This window comes from Triturus cristatus, chromosome 8 (genome assembly GCF_964204655.1).
Source record: "Triturus cristatus chromosome 8, aTriCri1.1, whole genome shotgun sequence".
Lineage (NCBI taxonomy): Eukaryota > Metazoa > Chordata > Amphibia > Caudata > Salamandridae > Triturus > Triturus cristatus.
The window spans coordinates 907888278-907899117 of record NC_140591.1 but is presented as its reverse complement, the minus strand read 5'-3'; the positions used below and the strand labels follow the sequence as shown (position 1 = coordinate 907899117).

General features: G+C 53.6%; 1 pseudogene; it reads left to right on the top strand.

The window, feature by feature from the left end:
• Window positions 1-2838: 2838 nt before the first annotated feature.
• LOC146805252 (5S ribosomal RNA) lies at window positions 2839-2959 on the top strand (annotated as a pseudogene).
• Window positions 2960-10840: the final 7881 nt, after the last annotated feature.

The window sequence follows — 10840 nt, the reverse complement described above, 5'->3', positions numbered from 1 at the left end:
TGCACAATTCTTCTACATATATATAACCCTCTCTCCTCCCGGCCGCCGGTGTTGCGCAATATTTGCCGCTGACCGCGGCCCCCGCAGGGGGCCACTCGGCGGTCGGCGCCTTAGTGGCCCCGGGGCCCCGGTCACCCCTCCCCACTCCCTCCTTCGGGGGGGGCGGGGGCAGGGATCCTGATTGTTGCCCCCCCTCCGTGTCGGGGGCCGGAGGTGACGCGCAAGGCGCGTCACTTCCGGGCCCAGGTGTGAGGGGAAGGCTATTTAGCCTTCCCCCACCCTCACTGGCGACCTCTTTGTCGCCCACCTCGCCTTTTGATCGGTCGCAGTCTCCTTCGGTCGGCGTCCTCGTCGCTGTGATCTCGGCCCGCCATTGCTCATCACGCCGTCTGGACGTGTCCCTCGTGTCGGGTCAGGTTACGGAGCCGCTTTGAACAATTTGCGGTGAGTGCAACCCATTGTTGCTGTGTGGGACACGACACACTAACCCTCCACCGCCGGCCACATTACGGACAAATTTTGGCGGCATCCAGGTGGGGGTGGAGGAGGACGGCGGCCTGCTGTTGCCCAGCGGCCTAGCTGGCAGGGTGGTTACTGTCGATCGGGTCCTGGGCCCCGGGGGTAATCCGAGGGGAGGGTCTGTCTGTACGCCGTAGCTCCTTGCACACTGGGGATCTCTGCCCCGGGCTTGGCCTTGGCCTCACTTGCAGATACGGGCGGCACGGGCAGCCCGTTAACGGGCCAGGGGGCAGAACTGAGGGGAACAATTTCATTGTCTCCCTTTAACGGGCGGTCCTCTCCCTTTGCCTCCAGGCATGGGGGGGCAACCAGCAGGTGGCTGCAGAGTAGAGCATCTCAACGGTTTCAGGGGGACCTCTGCCCACGTGGTGAATGGGGTCCTCGGCCGGAGTGGTCCGGTCGCTCAGGGGCCGTTTGGGGGGGGCAGCCTTATCGAGCGGCTCCATCCCTTGCTTAGGGCACTAGATGCTGATGGTTGGGACCAGGGTATGCCCCGGCATTCCTGATCGCATAGTGTCCTCCGGCCACAGCGGCACATTTTCCACCCGGGCATAGGTGATGGGCGCTAGGTCCTGCTCGTAAGTGCTGGTGGTTAGGACCGAGGTGTGCCCCGGTGCTCCTTATCGCCGAGTGTCCCCAGGCCACAGCGGAACACTTTCTCCCCGGGCATAGGCCGATCGGCGCGAGGTCCTGCTCGTGAAGCTGCACCTGAGTGTACGGCACTGGGGAAGGCATAGGCCCAGAAGGGGTTCGGCGGGGGGGGGGGGGGGGTTTGGGGCATGCTCCCCTGCCCCCCATATTTGCAACCAGGTCATTGTCGGTTACCCCGTTGTCGTGTCCCGTACCATCGTGATCCCCAGAGCTTCATTGGAAGCCACGCCTGGGTTCAGATTACGCCGCCGGCAGGATGTGCATCTCTTTTCAAGAGGTAGAAGGTACATCAATCCCATCACGCCACGATGGGTTTCACGTGATCTTGCCCCCCCACCCCAGGTAGCTGTTCGTGCGGGACAGCAGGGTGGAATGGAGTCAATACACACTGCTACCACCCTCACCGGAACGGTTAAGAGTGGTCGGAGGCTTCGTTCCCCAAGCCTCCCATCCAATCTACCCGACTCTGGGGCCCCTGGCCAGCTGTTGCATAGGGGGGGGGGCAGTGAGCATTGCGAGCCCCCCCCCTTCTCGCCTGTCGTTCGTGCAGACCGTTGCTAGGGCCTTCGTCTGCGGGGGGCCTGCCGTGTGGGTGGTGCAGCGAGGTCCCCCCCCTGATATTTTCAGGGGCCACCCGCTGCAAAGTAACTGTATAAGGCCCTGCAACTAGTTAGAGCTCGAAATATGCCCTGAGAGAGGGGCACCTCGTTGCTGGGCAGAGCACTAAGCATAAAAACAAATTTACAAAGTGTGCTTTGGGAGCCTGTTTATTCTGGGGCCCTCTGTCCCATGGAGTGGGGAATCTCTCACCAACAGCCATTATATATTAACATGCACTCTCCTGTGACAGGGCTGTGGCTGGAAATGTCAATTCCGAAACACTGTTCAGGGGCACAAGTTGTCCTCCGTCCCTATTTTAATACATATTCTGCTTCCAGAGATGTGTGTTCTGCTGTGAGGCGTGCTCTCTTCTGGTGCCCAGCCTATTCTGAAACCCGTCTGATCCGAGGCACCCCACCCTATGCCCTGTGGCTCTGCCTATAATGGGGCACTGTTCATAGTGCATCTCCCTTGTCCGAGACACTAGTTAATTCGCGAATCTCGGTGGCACAAACTATGCCTACTCCAGTCCACAGCCAGAGTTGGACAGGCCTACAGAGCAATCACGCACTGCCCAGTGGGCTGGGAGAACTTGCAAAACCATCGTTTAATTTGAACTGTGGTTTTCGGTACTCGGCACCCGCACTTATGACAGTCAGAACCGGTACCTGCCACATGGTATCTGCCACACGGTGGTGCTGTTTTTAAATTCAGAGATGAGCACAACAAAAGCTGTTTATTAATTCAATATAAATTAAAAAAGACAAATACCTGCTGCCACATCCATCCTTTGAACGTTGGGGTCCTGAATTGTCAGAATTGCAACTCTTCTGGGGGGTGACTTATTCGGCTGTTCCTGTAATTGACAGTGGAAATGCCACTGACCGCGGCAGGGGGCCACTCAGCGGTCGGCGCCTTAGTGCCTTCCCCCTCCCTCCTGGCGACCCTTTGTCAGGCGGGCGCTCCAGTGCAGTGGGTCGAGACCGCGCTGTTAAATGTGCAGAACATTTGCGGTCTGGCTGATTCCAGAACATTTGCGGTCTGGCTGATTCCGCGTTGGAGCCTTTGGTCCGCACCGACATGCCACCCTGAATGCACCTGATCTCGTCCGATCTTTGAAGCTAAGCAGGGTCGGGCCTGGTCAGTTCTTGGATGGGAGACCGCCTGGGAATTCCAGGTGTTGTGGGCATTTCCAATACCTGCGGTTCGAGTCGCACTATATCAATATGCAGCATTATAATAAAAAAATAAAAAAAAACAAAAAAAAAAAAAAAGCCAAGTACGCATATTTATTTTACTATGCTGAACTGCTGCCTGCACGCATTGTCTATGCCGTGATAGCATACGTTTGAGATATCATTGGATTCAGACCGTCGGGGATCTGAGGTTGCACCTTCTGTAGGTTAATGTTTTGGCCTTGTTACCTACCTTTACTTGAGATGGGGCATGTTCAGTGTATCTCAATCTATTCTTACAGTTCCAGTTCGGGGCAGCAATTCTGCAACTCTAACCGCACTTTTGCTTTGCGCCCAAACCATTCTTGCTTTTATTTACCGGTTACACCCAGACACTTCTGTTACTGGGGATGGGGTATTTGTGTGCACCCAAACCATATTAAATTGTGCTACATCTTGGGGCATGCTAAATGCACTCAGACGTTAATTACTTTTGCTGGTGTTGGGCCTTTACACTTCAGTCCAGACCATTCTTGCATTTATGTATTATGGGGCATATTTCTTGCACCCAAATGTTGTTTGGTATTGGGATTTGTTTCTTGCTTAAATCGGCGGCACTGGTTTGTGTGCAGTCATTTAGATATCCTTAACAAGAGATTGCCAGAGGAATTCATGCCTTCATGGGCACTGGGCACCAGTCCGCATGTAGGAGAGTAGGTTCTGCACTTATGTTGCACCCACTTTTTCTGATGTTTACACTGGTTTCTGGCCTACCTAACTAAACCGTCAAATGCAAACCTGGTAGCTAGAGGGCGTAGTGTTCAAACACTAGTACCATCACACATATAAGGCGCTGAAAGGGCTGTGCAAAGGGGGTGACCAAGGATTGCCTGCATAGAAGGTGACATCGCTGTAATCTTTCTTGTCAACTCGGAACCCAATACACTTTAAATCTGCATCTGCACATGCATAATATTCAACTTTTATGATGTGATGGTTGGACGCTAAGATGTACATTTTTTGGGTCGTGGGTGAAATCAACAGTCTCTACTTTGTGATTTAATGCAGACTGTTGACGAGTCAGCCTGCAAAGGGACTGGTAGAAGTAGTAGTTATAGTTTATTCGCTCATTTTGACATAAAAAGCAAATGAATCAGGGTGGTCCGCATGGGGGCCATGCCCATCCTTTTATGCCCATCTGCATTCGTGGTGCGCCCCATCCTCGGTGATTTCGGCCAGTATGACACCCCCCTGCTCCGGAATGGGCGGTGCGAGTGCCCGGCGCTTTAGGGTTTTCGCGCTCAGTACAGGTTTGAAGGAATTTCGGTATTCCACGCGGCTGGGGCGAGCGGGGGCAGGAGGTAGGCGTTGTAACCTGTGAGTTGGCTGTTGGTTTAGGGTAACCAGTTCCGGCCCGCGGGGTTGCGTCCGCATCCGGCCATTAGTATACCCCCCGCACCTCACTGGTTAATCGGGTGCGGTGCTCGTGTTATCTGGTACACTCGATCACGTAATATTGTATTTTGAATTAAGCGCCCAGTGCCTGGATGTGTAACGTAAATAGGGCACTCATGTAAAGCGCTCCAATACTTTCAGGTCGATCTCGCACTATATAAATATGCAGCATGTAATTGCGGGCTGCTTATATAGGCAGATCCATGATACCAGTGCATGCATTGCTCGCAAGATTTTGCTCCATATACTCGAGCACGTAGGAGACTAGCGTGGGTTCACGGCCCCAAAACACCAGCACTGCACGGCTGGGAGCTGCCTGGGTCCCCGCTGATCGCGGGAGGTGCAACACATGTGGCGCTCCCTGGTTAAGGTTATCGCCCCCCCTCCCGTCGGCTACGCTGCCGTTGAGGGTGGGGGGGCATGCAGTGGGCTGCGTGCGGCAGGCGCAATGGACCTGGCACGGGGATCGTTTAGTATGATACGAATCTTGTAAGCCCCCCGTGCTTGAATGGGTAATGTAAATAGGGTGCTCAGGTAAGGCGCTCCAACACCTTCAGCTTGCGCTATATAATTATGCAACATGTATTGCTGGCTTCCTATAAAGCAGATAAATAATACAAGTGCATGCAATTCTCACATACGCGATTACTGGCATTAATAAACCCCCCGCACCTCAATGGAGAATCTGGTGCGGGCCTCGCGCGGTTCGGTCGGGGAGCGGGTAATATGGTATGAATGTCGTAAACACCCCCTGCCTGAAGAGGTAATATAAATACGGTGCTCATGTTAAAGTGCTCCAATGCCTTCCGGTCAAGTTCGCGCGATATAACTATTCATCATGTAATTGCAGGCTTCCTATAAGGCGGACACATGATACCAAGACATGCACTGTCCACATCACGCGATTACGGGTATTACTAATCCCCCCGCTCCTCAAGGGTTAATCGGGTGCGGTGCTCGTGTGGCCGGGCACGGCGATCGTGTTATATGGTACGAATCCCCTATTCTCCCCGTGCCGGCTTGTGTAAGTACGGGGTCGAGTTCGCGCGACTTATGAGGGCTAATTACAGTAAGGGTCGCGCAGTCCGATCCTGACCACACGTGACCACGTGTCGCTCGTCTCCAACCTTTTGCTGAAAGGGGGCTTGGGTCGCTTGTCATTGTTGTCACGTCACCCACCCCCATTGCTTACGGCCTCGCCCTCCCAGGTGCATCAGTCCTTGGGCAGGGCGGACCAGTGTGGGGATAGTCCTAACGTAGAACTGTCATTGCCATGTTAGTAACAGTTAAACACGGGTCGCTGCCGACAGTCTAAAAGAGGTATGCTTAAGCCCGCAACTGGCCCCGCCAACATGCTTATGTGGGCCGCCTTCAACGGTCACTGACATGGGGAACTCACACATATCTAACTGTAACCTAGACACCCGGGTGGGTGCCTAGTCGGGCAGGGCAACGCAACCGAGATAGAATGGTAGTTATTATCTAAGGCTAAAGGAAGTCTGGATTGAGCCACTAGATGGGTTAGATATGGGTGCAGCTCAGCGCCCCAATCGCATTGAATTCGGGGACGCTCTGACATAGCGGCAAAAGAATAAGTGGTCGCCACATAGCGCATCACTAGGGCCTAAATCACGGCACAAGGTTACCGTCGTGATTGTCCAAGTGGTGGCGGGTGCGCCGCTCGCGAGCGGATTGCAACCCGTGGTTTACCTCTGAGCCGATTGGCCTGCAGAACACTGAGCTGGGCACCATAACCAAGAGTTAGGCCTGCAGGAGGAGTGGTATGGTTGTTATATAGCAAGTGTGCGGTCGTTCAAAGTTTGGTAAAGACCACGTAGAGCCCCAGGGCATCAGGGCATTATTGACCGTGCAGCACTCGCTAAGTTCAGAATAGGGCCGGTATTTGCACCAAAGTTTCCGGTTGGTTCCCACAGACTTGTCTGCTCCCAAGGTTATCCTCTAGGGGTAGAACTTGAGACTAAGGGGGCATTGCCTGCTTCGGCGGCACAAATAAGCGATAGCTACGCCGGGATGGAGTTACCATTCAGGTCCTGCCACCACTGGGTTCCCCCCAGGTGATGGGATCAAGTTAGGTGGGACCGCGAAGTCTACGGTTCTTGGGAAACTTCCTGCAGTAGGGCATTTAGCAACAGATAAGGTACCAGCGTGTGAGTATCAGATATCTGCTTTCCAGCAGCACCGTGCCCTGGGAGCACACGCGTTGCCCTAACTCTGTGGCCCTCCCACAAGGGAGCCGGGTAGCAAAACAAGTGCATAGGCTCCTTAGGCGGGCCTCTGGCCTTCAGCTGGGTGTAATCACCATCAATTGGAGAGAGGCCCAGGTAAAAATGGGCTTTCCGTAATGCTTGGAGGACCATTGCGGTTGGTGGCACCCCCCACCGGAATCACTGGTCGCGTACGGCAGCTGCAGGAGACTGGTGCTGCTGTCCCAGTATCTGGGGTGTCAGCGGGGCAAACACAAGGGGACATTATGACAGCGCGCAACGCTTAAGCCAAACAGATTCCCGAAGCTGGTATGCCTAAGGGATCATCACTGAGGGATCCGTAGGGGCATAATTCCTATAAGGTATAAGGGATGGTGGGCAGGGGCAAGAGTCGCCCCTTGCCCATGGTCACGCGCTGGCAGTGAGGTGCACTCCTGTGCCCCAGGTTAACTATCTGAGGGGACTATACAAATGTTAAGTAACCCTTCTCGTCATAATAGTCAAAGCGGGCAGGCCCAGGATTGTGAATAGGTGTAACCTTCCCGCTGGGGGGCGAATAGTTATCGCACATCTTCACAGGCCCCTCTATTTCAACAGACCCTATCCGATTGGGATAGCGTCTAGGGATTGGGGACATAGATGGGGCCATCTACAATCCAGGAGCTATAGCTCACTGGTATGTCTTGGGCCTGTGGTTATAAGGGATCTCACAGGGTTTGAGTCCCGCCCAAAGGGGTTTGGGCTTTATTCGCCATGAGATGATTCGGGGGAATGTAAAGGGGTACTTCGACTTGGATGGAGTACACCTCTCCCAAATAGGCATGGACCTGTTTTTATTGGATTTAAGCGAAGCATTGGTGAATAGAGGGTGCAGGTAAAGAGCTAGGTTGGTGGGGGGCCCTGGCTGCGACGGTTAGCCGCCTCCAGGGCTGTGGCGGAGTTACAGGGCGATCTGGAAGCAGGCCGGTACAAAGGGTACCTCTGCGCGGCACCACGTGGTGCCTGAGCCAAAACGAGGAGCCTCCAGAGAGGTCCCGGAAGCCGGTCGGCGCCCCGCTAGGCCTGCGGGCGGTTGTGGGCCTGAACAACCGGGGGCTTGCTATGCGACGCTCCGCCCCGAGAGGGGGGGTGTGAGTAGAATTTCAACGGCACGTGATCGAAAAAAGAATCACTTGGGGGGCAGCACTTGCGGGTCGTTCCCGTGCTGCCCGGCTCATCAGGCGGGGCAGGTGAAGTAGATGGCCGCCTGCCCTTGGATCGCCCGTAAGATAACCCACCTATTACATATCCTGGAATTATGTAATAAATCCTGCAGCATTTGTTACCCATTTACAACTGTTTCTTGTGTCTTCTTTGGGTAACCTAATTTGGGGGAGGGGGGAAAGCGGGGTGCCCCTGGGGGTACTATGCCGCTGACCGCGGCCCCCGCAGGGGGCCACTCGGCGGTCGGCGCCTTAGTGGCCCCGGGGCCCCGGTCACCCCTCCCCACTCCCTCCTTCGGGGGGGGCGGGGGCAGGGATCCTGATTGTTGCCCCCCCTCCGTGTCGGGGGCCGGAGGTGACGCGCAAGGCGCGTCACTTCCGGGCCCAGGTGTGAGGGGAAGGCTATTTAGCCTTCCCCCACCCTCACTGGCGACCTCTTTGTCGCCCACCTCGCCTTTTTACCCTCCCTACCGCTTACCCGGCGTGGTGTGGTGGGGTGGGGTTTTTGGCTGAACGTTTTAATGTTTTTCTTTTCATTGCAGGCGGAGTTACAGGGCGATCTGGAAGCAGGCCGGTACAAAGGGTACCTCTGCGCGGCACCACGTGGTGCCTGAGCCAAAACGAGGAGCCTCAAGAGAGGTCCCGGAAGCCGGTCGGCGCCCCGCTAGGCCTGCGGGCGGTTGTGGGCCTGAACAACCGGGGGCTTGCTATGCGACGCTCCGCCCCGAGAGGGGGGGTGTGAGTAGAATTTCAACGGCACGTGATCGAAAAAAGAATCACTTGGGGGGCAGCACTTGCGGGTCGTTCCCGTGCTGCCCGGCTCATCAGGCGGGGCAGGTGAAGTAGATGGCCGCCTGCCCTTGGATCGCCCGTAAGATAACCCACCTATTACATATCCTGGAATTATGTAATAAATCCTGCAGCATTTGTTACCCATTTACAACTGTTTCTTGTGTCTTCTTTGGGTAACCTAATTTGGGGGAGGGGGGAAAGCGGGGTGCCCCTGGGGGTACTATGGTTTCCCCGAGAGATCGTGTATCCCCTTCCCTTCGGCAGACTCTGGAAGTCCTGCCTATTGGACATTTCATACGAGCCCCTAGCAGCTCCTCCCACCCAAGGAGAAGCGAGCTTCAGCTAGCAGGCAGAAGCAGCAGCGCACCGAGCCGAGCAGCTGAAGAAATGCACGCACCCCTCGCTCTGCTTACAGTCACTCATGAAGGATTTCAGTAAAGAAATTAACTGATTTTGTGTATTCTGCCGTAACCTTTTGACTAGGTGAAGGGACAGCCTCAAGATGTTAACTAAATGTAAAACATAGGCGAAAAATAAACGGAGATCTCGAATGCTCAAATGTCATTTGCTGCAGCTTAACGTATATTGTTGTGTCAAATTATCATTTACTTAACATATTTGTTTACGTGGTCATATTATGTAGGACTATAGTTCACAATCTTTTTTTATTTTCAATAGTGTTTACGGACTCAGCTTTTTCAGAAGTTTTAAAAGTGTCTTTTGCAAATCATTTTACATTTATTATTTATAGCCTCGTGAGCAAAGGGGATCAGGTTAGGGGGACAGGCTTTCTCCATAATGTGGACATTTTCTGAAAAGATGACCTTCGAATTACTTTACTAATCTTCCACTCAAGAGGTGTGAGAAGTTACACTTCAAAGCAAGCTCGGATGAAATGTTCAACCCATATGCGTTAGTTTCATGTCCAGGCCATGTTAGCTTCATGTCAAGGCTATGTTAAGGTTCGGTGTGTGTGGTCTTGTGCTTCGGAAGGCAGATGTTTAGACCAAGCATTTGCAATGCAATAGGTCTAACATTTTATTTTTTTTAGTTAGAGCTACTGGCATTGAAATGGAAATGTTTTTAACAGTTATGACTTTTGTATTAGCAATGTAGAGGCAATAGAAATTGATAATCCTTTTTAGGTCTCGCGCCTAGCGTTGCAGTGCGCAACACTGCTCGCGCAGCGCGAGACCTCTTGTAAGGGGGTTTTGAAAGCTGACCACACACTTGTGCGTGTGATCAGGCTTTCGCCGGCAGGCATTGGCTTTCGCGTGTTTTTTTTTATAAAAAAAGGCCCGCGATTGGGCAAAGGCGGGCGCATGTCCCGCCTTTGCAACGCCCATTCCCATCCGTGTCTAGCACACGCATCAGCGCGGCACAGACGACAGGCTCCCTCGCCCCCGCTCCTCTGTGGTGCGCACTCACCACTAGTTTCGATTTCCGCCCTCGTTAGTTCAGCCTTGATGAAAATGTCCTTATGTCAGACATTTTCACGCTGGCTCCCACGCTCTTTAAAAACTGTTAGCTGCAATCGGCCTTCCCTGCCTGGCAGCGGTGTCACGGCATGGCCCCTAACAAGGTCAATGGATCAATTCTCCCTTATTGTTCTATCTCTACAGCCCTGTTTTTCCAGAAGAATCCGCGGAGTTGGCACAAACAGGGAATCAATAGGAGAAACAGCATTTGTTTGTAGAACGCAACATGCATCATGCCCTGCAGTGAATATGGCCGCCTTTGGAACCCTCCATGGAGCACCTGCCAGCAGGCGAACTTTGACTTGAAGCGCTTGCTAACACGATCAGGTGCCTATCAGATTATTAGGGAGCCTGTTCGTGTATTTACAGCCCTCTGAGATAATGGCGGGCTGGCACTTGTGACGCTGGCATCGACCCACGCCACTGGTTGTTGATAAATACTCATTCATAACATGAGGGCTTCAGTGCACGCAACTTTGGAGTCCGGAGGTGATTCTGCGCAGTGAGCCATGGCGTTTGCCTCCTTCTTGTGGGCCTTCAGCTGCTGTCTCTTGGTGATGGGCGTCCGTGGTAAGGGGATTTAGAATCATTATTTGAAGGGAATTCAATGAAAATGTATCACTTTGAATGAATATTAACTGCGGCATTTTTACCATCTCGGCAGTTCATAGGCTTCTGACTAGAGCTTTGCAACTCTTGGGTATTCGAATATGTACCATTGGGAATTCGGGGTACCCGTGACC